This window comes from Solanum pennellii, chromosome 3 (assembly GCF_001406875.1).
Source record: "Solanum pennellii chromosome 3, SPENNV200".
In the NCBI taxonomy this organism is placed as follows: Eukaryota; Viridiplantae; Streptophyta; class Magnoliopsida; order Solanales; family Solanaceae; genus Solanum; species Solanum pennellii.
The window spans coordinates 11,585,030-11,598,803 of NC_028639.1; positions in this window are offsets into that span (position 1 = coordinate 11,585,030).

Sequence of the window (13,774 nt, forward strand, 5' to 3'; positions counted from 1 at the left end):
TTTGGAAGCTTTCCTCACTTTTTTCAGTCCATTCAAATGGTATCTCCTTTTTGGTCAAATTAGTCAAGTGAGTAGAAACGGAAGCAAAATTCTTAACAAACCGACGATAATAGCTATCGAGTTCCACAAGACTCCTATCTTTTGTCATATAGCTAGGCCAAACCCAATTCTTAACCGCGTCAATCTTTTGATGGTCTACCATTACCCCTTCTTTTGAGACTACATGACCTAAAAATGCAACCGATTTTAACAAAAAATCACACTTAGAAAATTTAACATACAATTTTTGTCTCCCAAGAATACCCAGAATAATACGAAAATGGTCAACATGCTTTTTCTCACTTTTTCTCACTTTTGGAATAGACCAAAATATCATCAATAAGTACTATCACAAACGAATGAAGAAATGATTTGAACACCCCATTCATTAAACACATGAAAGTTGCAGGTGCATTGGTCAAATCAAAAGACATAACTAAAAATTCATAGTGCCCATAACGAGTTCTAAACGGCGTCTTGGGCACATCATGGGACCTTATTTTCAATTGATGGTAACTGGAACTTAGATCATTTTTAGAGAAAACTGCTTCCCCTAGCAATTGGTCAAAAATATCATTTATTCGAGGAAAAGTATATTTGTTTCGAATAGTGACCTTATTAAATTGTCGATAATCTTTATGCATTCACATGCTACCATCCCTCTTTTTAACAAACAAAATTGGAGAACCCCATGGGGAAGCACTAGGTGAATAAATCCCTTATCAAGGAGCTCTTGAATTTTAGCCTTAGGCTCTCTGAATTATGTCGGAGTCATGCAATATGGAGGGATGATAATGGGAAGAGTATCAGTCTCTAAATCAATGCAGAAATGTATATCTCTATTTGGAGGCGTACCAGGCAAGTCATTAGGAAATACTTCACTAAATTCAAACACCACAAGAAAAGACTCAATGGATGGAGAATCAATCTCAACATCCCTAAAATAGGCCATATAAGCCAAACAAACCTACTCTACTAATTTACCAGCCCGAATGGAGAATATAATCTTATCTTGCTTAGACTTGTACACCAAACACGTAACACTACGAAAGCCCAAAACCTAATCTAGAGCCTCACATGAGTGTCTAAGGGTTGTAACACTGGGTTAAATTCAATAATAGTGCATAAAAGTCATTTATGAAGTTTTAGAGGGAAAACGTTAAGGGATGTCATGATTCGGAGACTAGTGCAAAAGGTGCTAGTGTGCCTTAGCCTATTTCACGGGGTTTTAAGAGTCGAAAAAATTATGAAATTAGGTGGAAAGGTGTCTAACACATATTAGAGTAGGTTTAGGGTCAAAAATTCTGGGTACGACTCTCCAAGGACCACCCAAGGGTCCTTGAGGAGGACCCTTCCATTTTGACCAAAAAGCTGTCATGGACAATGTCTACCAACGATGACAGAAGATGATGCATAGTCCAATCGACGGGGCATCGATTTCCTCCATTGATATTCACTTATACACTTTTCCATAATGCAAAATTGAAAAATCTCTGACCAAATCTATGATTGCACAGGACGGTGGGGGTCCTGGCCGTCGACTGACCTACGGCCCGTAAGTCGCGGTCTCGTAGGTCAGGCTTGCACTTTTATGTGAAGTTTTAATTGGTTCATTTAAATAAGTTAGTTAGTTAGGGGTTAATTAGGGATTAGGGGGATTTAACTAAGTTAGTTAAATGAATATATAAACTACCCTAAGCCTAAACCCAACTTAACACCCCCAATTTCCCCAAACATAATTACTCTTCCTTCTCTCTACTTTCTCTCTCCCAAAGAAGAACTCCATTGAAGGGATAGGTCAAGGTCATTAAGGCAGAAAGAAGAGTACTTTTCTCCATCAATCTTCAACAAATAACAAGGTATGAGAACTCTTCACCTTTGGGATTCCTTTCCCCAAAGGGTTCTTCCAAAATTGGTTTTCAAAAATATAATTTCATATGGGTTTCTTTCTAATACGAATTTGATCTTCTAAATGGTATTGTATATGATTTCTTTTGATTATTATTCTTGTATTATGATGTATAATTATTCAATTATGCTAGTTCTTGATGAGTTAACCTAGTTTGTGGAATAGATCATGAAATTGACCCAAGTCCCTAACACTAGTTATGAACTAGTGACGAATTGAGTTTTAGTAAGGCAATTGACTTCATTATTGTGTATTATACTATTGGTTGATGTTATTAAACCTATTATTGGATTGAATTGACTTGGTTTATGGTAAGACCATGATGATGACTCTTGAAGGAGATTGTGTAAGTCTTGATATCCTAAACCTTTACATCAATTACGATGGCTTATGGTTGGTGATAAAGTTCAATTGAAATATTTCTTGTAATTGGATTAAGTAGGTGTGGTATGATGGTACGATTGAAATGTTTTGATTATGAAATTGTGAGATTATTCTTAAGATGTAATGATATAAGGTTGGTTCTGAAGTAACTATGTTCCTTACTAAGTAATGATGTTAATGTGCTAATCTCATATATGAGGGTTGTAATGAAAGGTGTTCTCATGCAAATACTATTTAACTAATGACTATGAAAATACAAGGAGCTATTCTCCTATGACCTAAACTAAGTTGTGATTGTTAAAGAAAGACATTTCAATAGGGACTCTAGCTTAGCACCGGAGTGAAGTAGTAGTGAAGAGTGTTTCTTCCCACATAGGTAAGGTAGGTTCACTATTGCACTCATGATATCGGAGCTATAATGCATGTAGCATAAAGAGGTTCGCAAGCACATCTCCTAGCTCTTGAACTATGTTGCCCCCATAGGAATACTAGCTAGTGTATCCACCTAGAGGCTATATTCATGTTTTGGTATTACCTTGGCAAGTAGTCCACCTTATTTTTGTGTAGGGTTTCATGACACCGGATTCTACATTAGCTCATGTGGTCTATGTGGGTTAAGGCAAGATGTTCCAAAAAGTAAAATGAAGTAACAAAGTGAACTCTAACTAGGATGACTTATGGGGTTTGACTTAGTCTAGGTAGGGGTATGGGACTCTACCTATACATTGCACTAGTTATCCTTGAGGGAAGTCTTAGAAGGACGCTCTTATTCTCTTATAAAGTTAATGAAATGTATGTTTTGACTTTACATGTTGATGATACTGTATGATGTTGGTTTCATATATGAACATGCTATTGGTCTATATTGCTAAATATGATGATGACTACCCATGAGACTATGTTATGTGATGTTAGGCATTGCTTTTTTTTTTTTGTCGGGTTTACTTGGTAGAGTAAGGCTATGGGGCTTTACTTGTTCATTAAAATTGTAGACTTGATGGTGGGTTATGAGTGAGGGTTTTGTATACGTTGTTATGTTATAAATTCTTGATCATGCTTTCTGTTGTATCATGATGTTGGAGTTGCTTTGGTTATGATTCTTATGTGCTATTAAACATGTTGACTTAGTTATACTTGATGATGTAGGTCTTGTGTTGAATATGCTATTATCTTCATGAATATGTGGTTATTGTCCTATATATGTTCTTGATTGTGCATATGGATTTTCAAAGTAACTTGGCATGGTTTTGAACAAATGTCCCTTTATGCATGATTTCTATATTGTGTGTACATATAACCCCTATTTCTCCCCTTTCCCCAACATTTTAGGTTCCAGTCGTTGAAGGGTTCGTGACCAATTTGTAAGGAATGCTTGGATAATTTCTCCATGTGTGGGCATGTCCTCATGTTCCGAGGATGATGCCTTTCTCTCACTCTACCTTTGTTACATTGCTATAGTCTAGAGACAATCATTTCGCTCTTATTGTTTCAAGATATTGTTGTAAGCCCTAAGTGGCATTAATACATCGATGTAAGTGTTATGCCCATATTGTTTTATTCCATTTAGATGGCTTAATATGAGACATCCCTACTAAGACTATATTGTGTATTTTGCATATATGTGACATAAAAGTAGAAAACTATGTAATCTTCTTATACGGGGAGTCTATGTAAACTCACTAAGAATATATTATGTATAAGCAAGAGGTCTAAGTAAACCTCATGTAGTAGATGTAGATGAAAATGTTTAATTTTCTGCACTTTTTTTTTACCTATGAAATGTAATGATGAATGCTAAGAGCCTAGTCTTAGTCCTCTCCGAGGACGACGACACTGGTTCCATCTAGGAGGTACTTCCCAAATGTAATAAACTTGGTATCAGAGCATGAGTCTGAATATCTTTTAGGGTCGATGTCTTATTAAACCAGGTCTATGTAGATTCTTATTTATAATTTTGAAGCACACCACATTTATGAATAAGAGGCTATGTGATGCTTAGGAAATCTTCATCTTTTTGTACTCTTATGTCGTGCCTATAGAGTTCAATATTATGTGATTTCACCTAAACCTTTTATTGTGGTTATAGGTATGAATACTCAAAAGGCAGCGACACAAAGGGTTGAGGAAGGGATTGCCAATGCGGGGGATCATGACAACCAAGCTCCTCCGCAAGACAATCAAGTCCCTCTACTTGAAGAAGTTTCTATGGGTGATCAAGTTCCAGTTGTTTCTCCACCTATAAATGATGGAGAGATAAGGGAGTCCTTTATCAATTTTGCCCAATCCATAACTTCACAAGTTAATGTCTTCACTTCTCAAGTCCAAGACATGACAACCCAAGTGAATAGGGAGGTTGGACCCTGTCTGCCTCATCATGCTAGCACTATGGCATCTAGTTTGAGAGACTTTACTAAAATGAATACACCCATGTTCTTCAGGTAAAATGCGGATGAAGACCCTCAAGACTTCCTCGGTATAAGATCCTATTTGCTATGGGTGTGACTCCGATTGAGAAGGCCGAGTTGGTAGCCTATCAACTCAAGTATGTGGATCAAACTTGGTACACACAATAGAGAGATAATAGGGTTCTAAGAGGTGGTCTGGTGACTTGGGAGATCTTCAAGAGGTTTTTGCTTGATAGGTTCTTTCCTAGAGAGATGAGGGAAGCTAAGGTAGAATAATTCATCAACCTTCGACAAAAAGGTATGATTGTAATTGACTATTCTTTGAAGTTTACTAAGTTTTCCAAGTATGCTCCATACTTGGTTTCAAACCCAAGGGATGAGATGAGTCATTTTTTTGTGGGGGTATCCGATGACTTGGTGGAAGAATGCCGTTCGGCTATATTTCATGATAATATGAATATCTATCGTCACATGGTTCATGCTCTACAAGTGGAAGAGAGTAGGCTAAGGAAGAAGAATAGAGAGGCCAAGAGGGTTAAGTCTTGTGGTGGTGGTTCTTCAAAGGGGAGGTTGGAAATTCAAGACAAGCCTAGGTTCAAGAAGAGGTTCTCCAATTAAGTTCCTTCCAAATTTCCCAAGGCTCGTGATGATAGTGTGTCTAACCCTAAATCTCAAAAGAGAAGAGGTACTAGTTCAACAACTAAGAAGTCAACTTGTGGAAAGTGGTAAGAAACATTATGGTGAGTTCCTTGTTGGGACATACAATTGCTTTGGATGTGGCAAGAGTGGACACAAGGTTAGAGACTGCCCTAACATAAAGGGTAAACACAACAGTAGTGGTCAAGCACAAGCGAGTGATTCTAATGTTGATGCTCCAAGAAAGATTCACTTTATGCACTTCGCTCAAGGGTGAACAAGAGAGTTCTCCCGATGTGGTGAACGGTATGTTGCAAGTTTTTTCTATTGATGTTTATGCTTTTATTAATATGGGTGCTACATTATCCTTTGTTACTCCCTTGATATCCAGAAAGTTTGATATTTTTCCCGATGTCCTAAATGAACCTTTCGTGGTGACTACCCCGGTAGGTGAGTCGGTGGTTGCAAAACGGGTGTATAGAAATTGTCTCATAAAGTTGACCAATAGAGTTACTCATGTTGAATTAGTAGAACTTGATATGGTTGATTTTGATGCCATTTTGGGGATAGATTGGTTGCATGATTGTTTTGCTTCCATTGATTGTAGAACAAGAATTGTCAAGTTCAATTTTCCAAACGAACCCGTCTTAGAGTGGAAGGGGGGAAATTCTATTCCTAGAGGTCATATCATTTATTGTCTAAAGGCTTATAAGATGATCTCAAAAGATTTCTTATACCATATTGTAAGAGTCAAAGATTTAGACTCTGAAAATCCTCCCATTGAGTTAGTCCCCGTAGTGAGGGAATTTCTGAAAGTCTTCCCTAATTACCTTCCCGAAATCCCTTCCGAACGAGAAATTGACTTTGATATTGACTTGCTACCGGATACCAATCCCATTTTAATTCCTCCTTATCGGACGGCTCCGGCCGAACTGAAAGAGTTGAAGGCTCAACCAAGGACTTACTATACAAATCCTTCATTAGACCTAGCATTTCTCCATGGGGTGCTCCGGTATTGATTGTGAAGAATAAGGATGTGTCCCTTAGAATGTGCATTGATTATCACCAACTCAATAAAGTCACTATAAGAACAAGTATCCTCTCCCTCGGATTGACAACTTGTTTGATCAACTCCAAGGAGCAAGCTACTTTTCTAAGATTGACTTGAGATCAGGGTGTCACCAACTTAGGGTGAGACATGAGGATATACCAAAAAGGGCATTTCGAACTAGATATGGTCACTATGAGTTTCTAGTAATGTCCTTTGGTCTCACTAATGCCCCGACGGCGTTTATGGACCTCATGAATAGGGTGTTTCGAAGTTACCTAGATTCATTTGTCATTGTCTTCATTGATGACATCTTTGTATATTCGAAAAATGAGGGTGAACACATGGACTATTTAACAGTGGTGTTGCAAGTGCTTAAGGAGAACCAACTATTTCCCAAGTATAGAAAATGTGAGTTTTGGTTCAGGTCGATGGCGTTTCTTGGTCATATCATCTCTACTGAGGGAGTTGAGGTTGATCCAAGGAAAAATGAGGCGGACAAAAATTGGCCTAGACCATTGACTCCAACTGACATTAGAAGCTTTTTGGGTCTAGCTTGATACTATAGGCGGTTTCTGAATGGTTTGACGTCCATTGCTTCTCCCTTGACTACCTTAACCCAAAAGAGTGTGAATTTGAGTGGTCGGAGGCATGTGAAAGAAGCTTCCAAATCTTGAAGGATAGGCTTACCTCCGCTCCGGTGTTGACTTTACTGGAGGGTACAAAGGGTTTCATTGTATATTTTGATGCATCTCAAGTGGGCTTAGGGTGTCTCCTTATGCAACAGGGGAAAGTGATATTTTCTGCTTCTATACAACTTAAGGTGCATGAGAAGAATTATTCAACTCATGATCTTGAGTTAGCGACTATGGTATTTGCCTTGAAAATATTGAGGCATTACTTGTATGGTGTTCATAATGATGTGTATACCGACCACAAGAGTCTTCAATATGTGTTTACTCAAAAGGAGTTAAATCTCTCACAAAGAAGATGGTTGGAATTGTTGAAAAATTACGACATGGGTGTTCTCTACCACCCGGGCAAAGACAATGTGGTTGGAGATGCTCTGAGTTGTATGACCATGGGTAGTGTGTCTCATGTAGAAGAATCCAAGAAAGACCTAGTGAAAGATGTTCATAGGTTGGCTATATTGGGTGTTAGATTGGAAGATTCTCTAAATGGTGGTTTTATGGTCCATCATAACTCCAAATTCTTTGATGGTTGAGGTGAAGTCTAATCAACACCTTGATCAATCATTGATGGATTTGAAGAAATCGTTTCTTGGTAAGCTTATTGAGTCATTGTCCTTAGGGGGCGATGGTGTCTTGAGGTATAAAGGTAGGTTGTGTGTGCCCAATGTTGATGACTTGAGAAACCAGATTCTTGAGAAAGCGCATGGTTCCCGTTATTCCATTCATCCGGTATCTACTAAAATGTATCATGACCTTAGAGAGGTGTTTTTGTGGGATGGTTCAAAAAGGGACATAGCGGAATTTGTTGCAAAATGTCCAATTTGTCAGCAAGTGAAGGCCGAGCACCTAAAGTCGAGTGGTTTACTCCAAGAAATACAAATTCCCACTTGGAAGTGGGAAGACATTAATATGGACTTCGTAGTGGGTTTGCCTCGGACTAGAAGGCAAAATGACTCTATATGGGTGGTAGTGGATATATTGACAAAGTCAGATCATTTTATTCTCGTCAAGTCCACTCACTCGGCGGAAGATTATGCAAAGATCTTCATAGATGAGATTGTATGTCCTCATGGTATTCCGTTATCCATCATATTTGATAGGGGTGAAAAATTCACATCTAGGTTTTGAAGGTCGTTCCAAAAAGGGTTGGGTACTCAAGTAAAGTTAAGCACCGCTTTTCATCCACAAATGGATGGTCAAGCCGAGTGTACTATTAAATACCTTGAGGATATGCCTACGGCTTGTATAATTGATTTTAAGGGGAGTTGGGATGAATACTTGCATTTGGTTGAGTTCTCTAATAACAGTAGTTGTCATTCAACTAAATCTATGGCTCCTTTTGAGGCCTTGTATGGTAGGAATGTAAATCTCTGATTTAATCATTTGAAGTAGGCGAATCTTCACTCTTTGGTCCCGAATTGGTTTACAAGACTTTGGAGAAGGTTCATATCATAAATAACCGATTAAAAATAGCCTATATCTGACAAAAGTCTTATGTCGATAATAGGAGAAGAGAGTTAGAGTTTGAAGAAGGTGATAAAGTGTGTTTGAAAATTTCACCTATGAAAGGGGTGATGAGATTTGGCAAGAAAGGGAAGTTGAGTCCTCGTTATGTGTGTCTCTATGAAATTTTGCAAAGGTTGGCAAAGTTGCATACGAGTTGAGACTACCTAGTGAACTAGCTTCAGTTTATCCGGTGTATATGTCTCCATGCTTAAGAAGTGCATCGGTGATCCCGAGTCCATTCTTCCTATTGAAGGACTAGGTGTGGATGAGAATCTCTCATATGAGGAGGTTCCGGTTAAAATCCTTGATAGGCAAGTGAAAAAGTTAAGAAACAAAGAGGTGACTTCCGTAAAGGTGTTATGGAAAAACCACCTAGTTGAGGGAGCAACATGGGAGGCCGAGGCTGACATGAAGCCCCGTTACCCTCATCTCTTTGTTGATTAAGGTTAGTTTTTCCTATTGATAATGAAAATAATGAATAAATTAAATTTTACTTGTTTTGCAAGGATGTGCATATTTATGGTAAAGGTTTTTGCTAAAATGAAGTTTCATATGAAAATGTTTTTGCTCAATTTTGCACTTGTTTGTGTATTTGGTATGTGGTTGCCTATATGAAATGAGATTGATCATGTTGATATGTAATGAAAGAGATTTTGGCATAAGTGATTCTATATGTTGTGTTGAGCTTATGTTGTTGTTGAGAAAGTAATTCCTCATGCTATAGTTTTTAGCTCTTATGTGTTGCAATTGATGTTTTTGAGTTAATTTGTGTAAATGCCTTGTGGTTAAGATTATTGAGTTGTAAATCATATTGATTTTGCGTGTGTGTTGGTTGGGATGTTAGTATTGAGTATCCATTCCCTTCAAAAAGATTTTTAGTGTCATTTGTGGGCGAATGTTCCCAAGGGGGGTTAATGTAACACTCCGAAAGTCCAAAACCTAATTTAGAGCCTCATATGAGTGTTTAAGGGTTGTAAAACTTTTTTAAGGTCAAAAATAGTGTATAAAGTCATTTAGGATGTTTTAGAGGCAAAACATCAAGGGACGTCCATGATGTTCGGAGACTAGTGCAATAGGTTCTAGTGTGCCTTGGCCTATTTCGCGGGGTTTTAAGAGTCAGAAATTTATGAAATTTGGTGAAAAGGTGTATTAAACATATTAGAGTAGGTTTTGGGTTCAAACATCCAGGTACGACTCCCCAAGGACCACCCTAGGGGTCCTTGAGGAGGCCCCTTCCATTTTGACCAAAAAGCTGTCAAAGACAATGTCTACCAACGATGGCAGACGACGAGGGTGGTCCAATCGACGGGGCGTCGATTTCCTCCATCAATGGTCACTTGGAAAATTTTCCAAAATGTAAAAATGAGAACTCTCTGACCAAATCTACGGTTGCACAGGACGGTGGGGGTCCTGCCCATAAACTGACCTACAGCCCGTAGGTCGGGATCTCGTAAGTCAGGAAGTTTTAGTTGGTTCATTTAATTAAGTTGGTTAGTTAGGGGGTTAATTAGATATTAGGGGGTGTTTAAATAAGTTACTTAAATAATTATATAAACTACCCTAAGCCTAAACCCAACTTAACACCCACAATTTCCCCAAACACAATTGCTCTTCCTTCGCTCTACTTTCTCTCTCCCAAAGAAGAACTCCATTGAAGGGCTAGGTCAAGGTCATTAAGAAAGCAAGAAGAGTGCTTTTCTCCATCAATCTTCAACAAATAACAAGTTATGGGAACTCTTCACCTTTGTTATTCCTTTCCCTAAAGGGTTCTTCCAAAATTGGTTTTCAAAAAGATGATTTTATATAGGTTTCTTTCTAATATGAATTAGATCTTCTAAATGGTATTGTATACGTTTTCTTTTGATTTATGATTCTATTATGATGTATGATGATTCTATTATTCTAGTTCTTGATGATTTAACCTATTTTGTCGAATAGATCATGAAATTAACCCAACTCCCTAACCCTAGGTTATGAACTAGTGTCGAATTGAGTTGTAGTGATGCGATTGACTTCATTATTGTGTATTATACTATTGGTTGATGACCTATTATTGGATTGAATTGACTTGGTTGATGGTAATACCATGATGATGAATCTTGAATGAGATTGTGTAAGTCTTGATATCCTAAACCTTTACTTCAATTACGATGGCTTATACTTGGTGATAAAGTTCAATTGAAATATGTCTTGTAATTGGATTAAGTAGGTGTGGTATGATAGTGCAATTGAAATATCTTGATAATGAAATTGTGAGATTATTCTTAAGATGTAATGATATAAGGTTTGTTATGAAGTACCTATGTGCCTTACTCATGTATGATGTTAATGTGCTAATCTCACCTATGAAGATTGTAATGAAAGGTGTTCTCATGCAATTACTATTGAGGTAATGACTATGACTGTACAAGGAGCAATTCTCCTATGATAAAAAATATGTTATGATTGTTAAAGAAAGACATTCAAAAGAGACTCTAGCTTAGCACCGAGTGAACTAGTAGTGAGGAGTGTCCCTTCCCACATAGGGAAGTCAGGTTCACTATTGTACTCATGAGATTGGAGACTATAATGCATGTAGCATAAAGAGGGTCCCAAGCACATCTCCTACTTCTTGAACTATGTTTCCCCCATAAGAATACTAGCTAGTGGATCCACCTAGATTCTCTGTTTATGTTTTGGTACTACCTTGGCAAGTAATCCACTTTCTTTCGGTGTAGGGTTTCATGACACCGGATTCCTGATTAGCTCATGTGGTCTATGTCGGTTAAGGAAAGATGTTACAGAAAGTAACATGAAGTAACAAAGTGAACTCTAACTGGGAACATAGGGGTTTGACTTAGTCTAGGTAGGGGCATAAGACTTTACCTAAACATTGCACGAGTTAGCCTTGAGGGAAGTCTTAGAAGGATGTTCTTATGTTTTTATGCTCTTATAAAGTGAATGAAATGTATGTTTTGACTTTACATGTTGATGATACTATATGATGTCGGTTTCATGTATGAACATGCTATTGGTCTATATTGCTAAATATGATGATGACTACCCTTGAGACTATGTTATGTGATTCTAGGCATATCGTATGGTCCTTTGTTGGGTTTACTTGGTTGAGTAAGGCTATGGGGCTTTAGTTGGTCATTGCACTTGTAGACTTAATGGTGAGTTATGAGTAAGGATCTTGTATATATTATTACATTATGAATTATTGAACATGTTTTGTGTTGTATCATGATGTTGGAGTTGCTTTGGTTATGCTTCTAATGTGCTATTAAACATGTTGACTTAGTTATACTTGATTATGGAGGTCTTGTGTTAAATATGCTATTGTCTTAATGAATATGTGGTTGTTTTCCTATATGTGTTATTGATTGTGCATCAGGATTTTCAAAGTAACTTGGCATGGTTTTTAAAAAAATGTCCCTTTTAGCATGATTTCTATATTGTGTGTGCATAGGTTTCCATACTCAGTACAAGTGATGTGATAACCCCTATATCTCCCTTTTCCCAACATTTTATGTTCCGGTTGTTGAAGGGTTCGTGACCAATTTGCAAGGAAGTCTAGGATCATTTCTCCAAGTGTGGGTATGTCCTCAAGTTCCGAGGATGATGACTTTCTCTCACTCTACCTATGTTACGGTGCTATAGTCTAGAGACAATCATTTCACTCTTGTTGTTTCAAGATATTGTTGTAAGCCCTAAGTGGCATTTATGCATTGATTTAAGGGCTATGCCCGTATTGTTCAATTCTGTTTAGGTGGTTTAATATGAGACACCCCTACTAATAATATATTGTGTATTTTTACATATATGTGACATAAAAGTAGAAGACCATGTAATTTTCTTATACGAGGAGTCTAAGTAAACTCGTTACAAATATATTATGTGTAAGAAAGAGGTCTAAGTAAACCTCATGAAGTATATGTAGATGAAAAGTTTAATCTTCCGCACTTTTAACCTATGAAATGTAATGATGAATGCTAAGAGGCTTCTTAGTCCTCTCCGAGGACGACGATGCCAGTTACGTATAGGGGTACTTCTCGGATGTGACAAAACCCACTCTAATTATTCCCTTCCCTGAATTCCTAAAATCACATACTTAGTATTACAATTTAACACAACAAAATAAAGTGACAACCAAGTCATGCCTAAGATTATGTCGAATTCACTCATATCCAAAATCACCAAATTAGCTAAAGTCTAAAAATCAATAAACCAAATAAGACATGCACGATAGACACGAATAACTATGACTGACTCTCCAATTGGTGTAGAAACATGAATAGGGGAATCAAGAACATCACAAATCATATCAAATTCTGAGGACAATCTCACGGATACATAAATTCAATACCTATGATTACCGCGTCTGATGCCTCTACCTCATTCTTTCCCGGGAAAGCATAACACTGAGCCCTATCATCTTGATGAGCTACCTCCCTACATGGTTATACATTACCTTTGCCTCCACCACCATTTTCTCTACCTCCACGGCCTCGCTGATTTCCTCCTCATCCACCTTGTGGACATCCTTTACCATTATTACTATTCCCCCCGGGTACCACTTCTCTAGATGGATTCTGCACGTAATCCAATACACATGGATGGGGACAATCTCTCCTCATATGCCCAGGTTCTCCACAATTGTAGCAAGTAGGATCAAAATATGTTTTGCTGCTCGTCGAAGGTGCGACTCCCTAGTTATCCTAAAAATTATAAGATGAAGTCCCTGATTAATTACCTGTAAAGGAGGGCATAGCGTAATGAATTGGATTGGCTGCCAGCATTGGTCTACCGGATCCTCTAAATAGGAGCGCTAAAAATTTTCATAATTCTTGGATTTCTTGGCCAACGCCTTAGACTAACCGTATCGTCTCACCCCCTACTCTTTTTTAACATAATCTGTCACCTCATTGAAGATCCTCCATACAGAAGTAATATGGACAGATAATACTTGAAATTCAGAATCCAAAAACCCTAATAAATAAGCGGATTCTCTCATCCTCTATAGTCACCAATTGAGTAGCATAGCTAGACAAAGCATTGAACTTGGCCTCATAAGCATCCACAATCGTACCACCTTGCTCCAGTCATAACAGTACCTAACAAAGGATGGAAGAAAGCATGATTGCCTCCTGTCCTACTCACCTTAGGAGTAGTT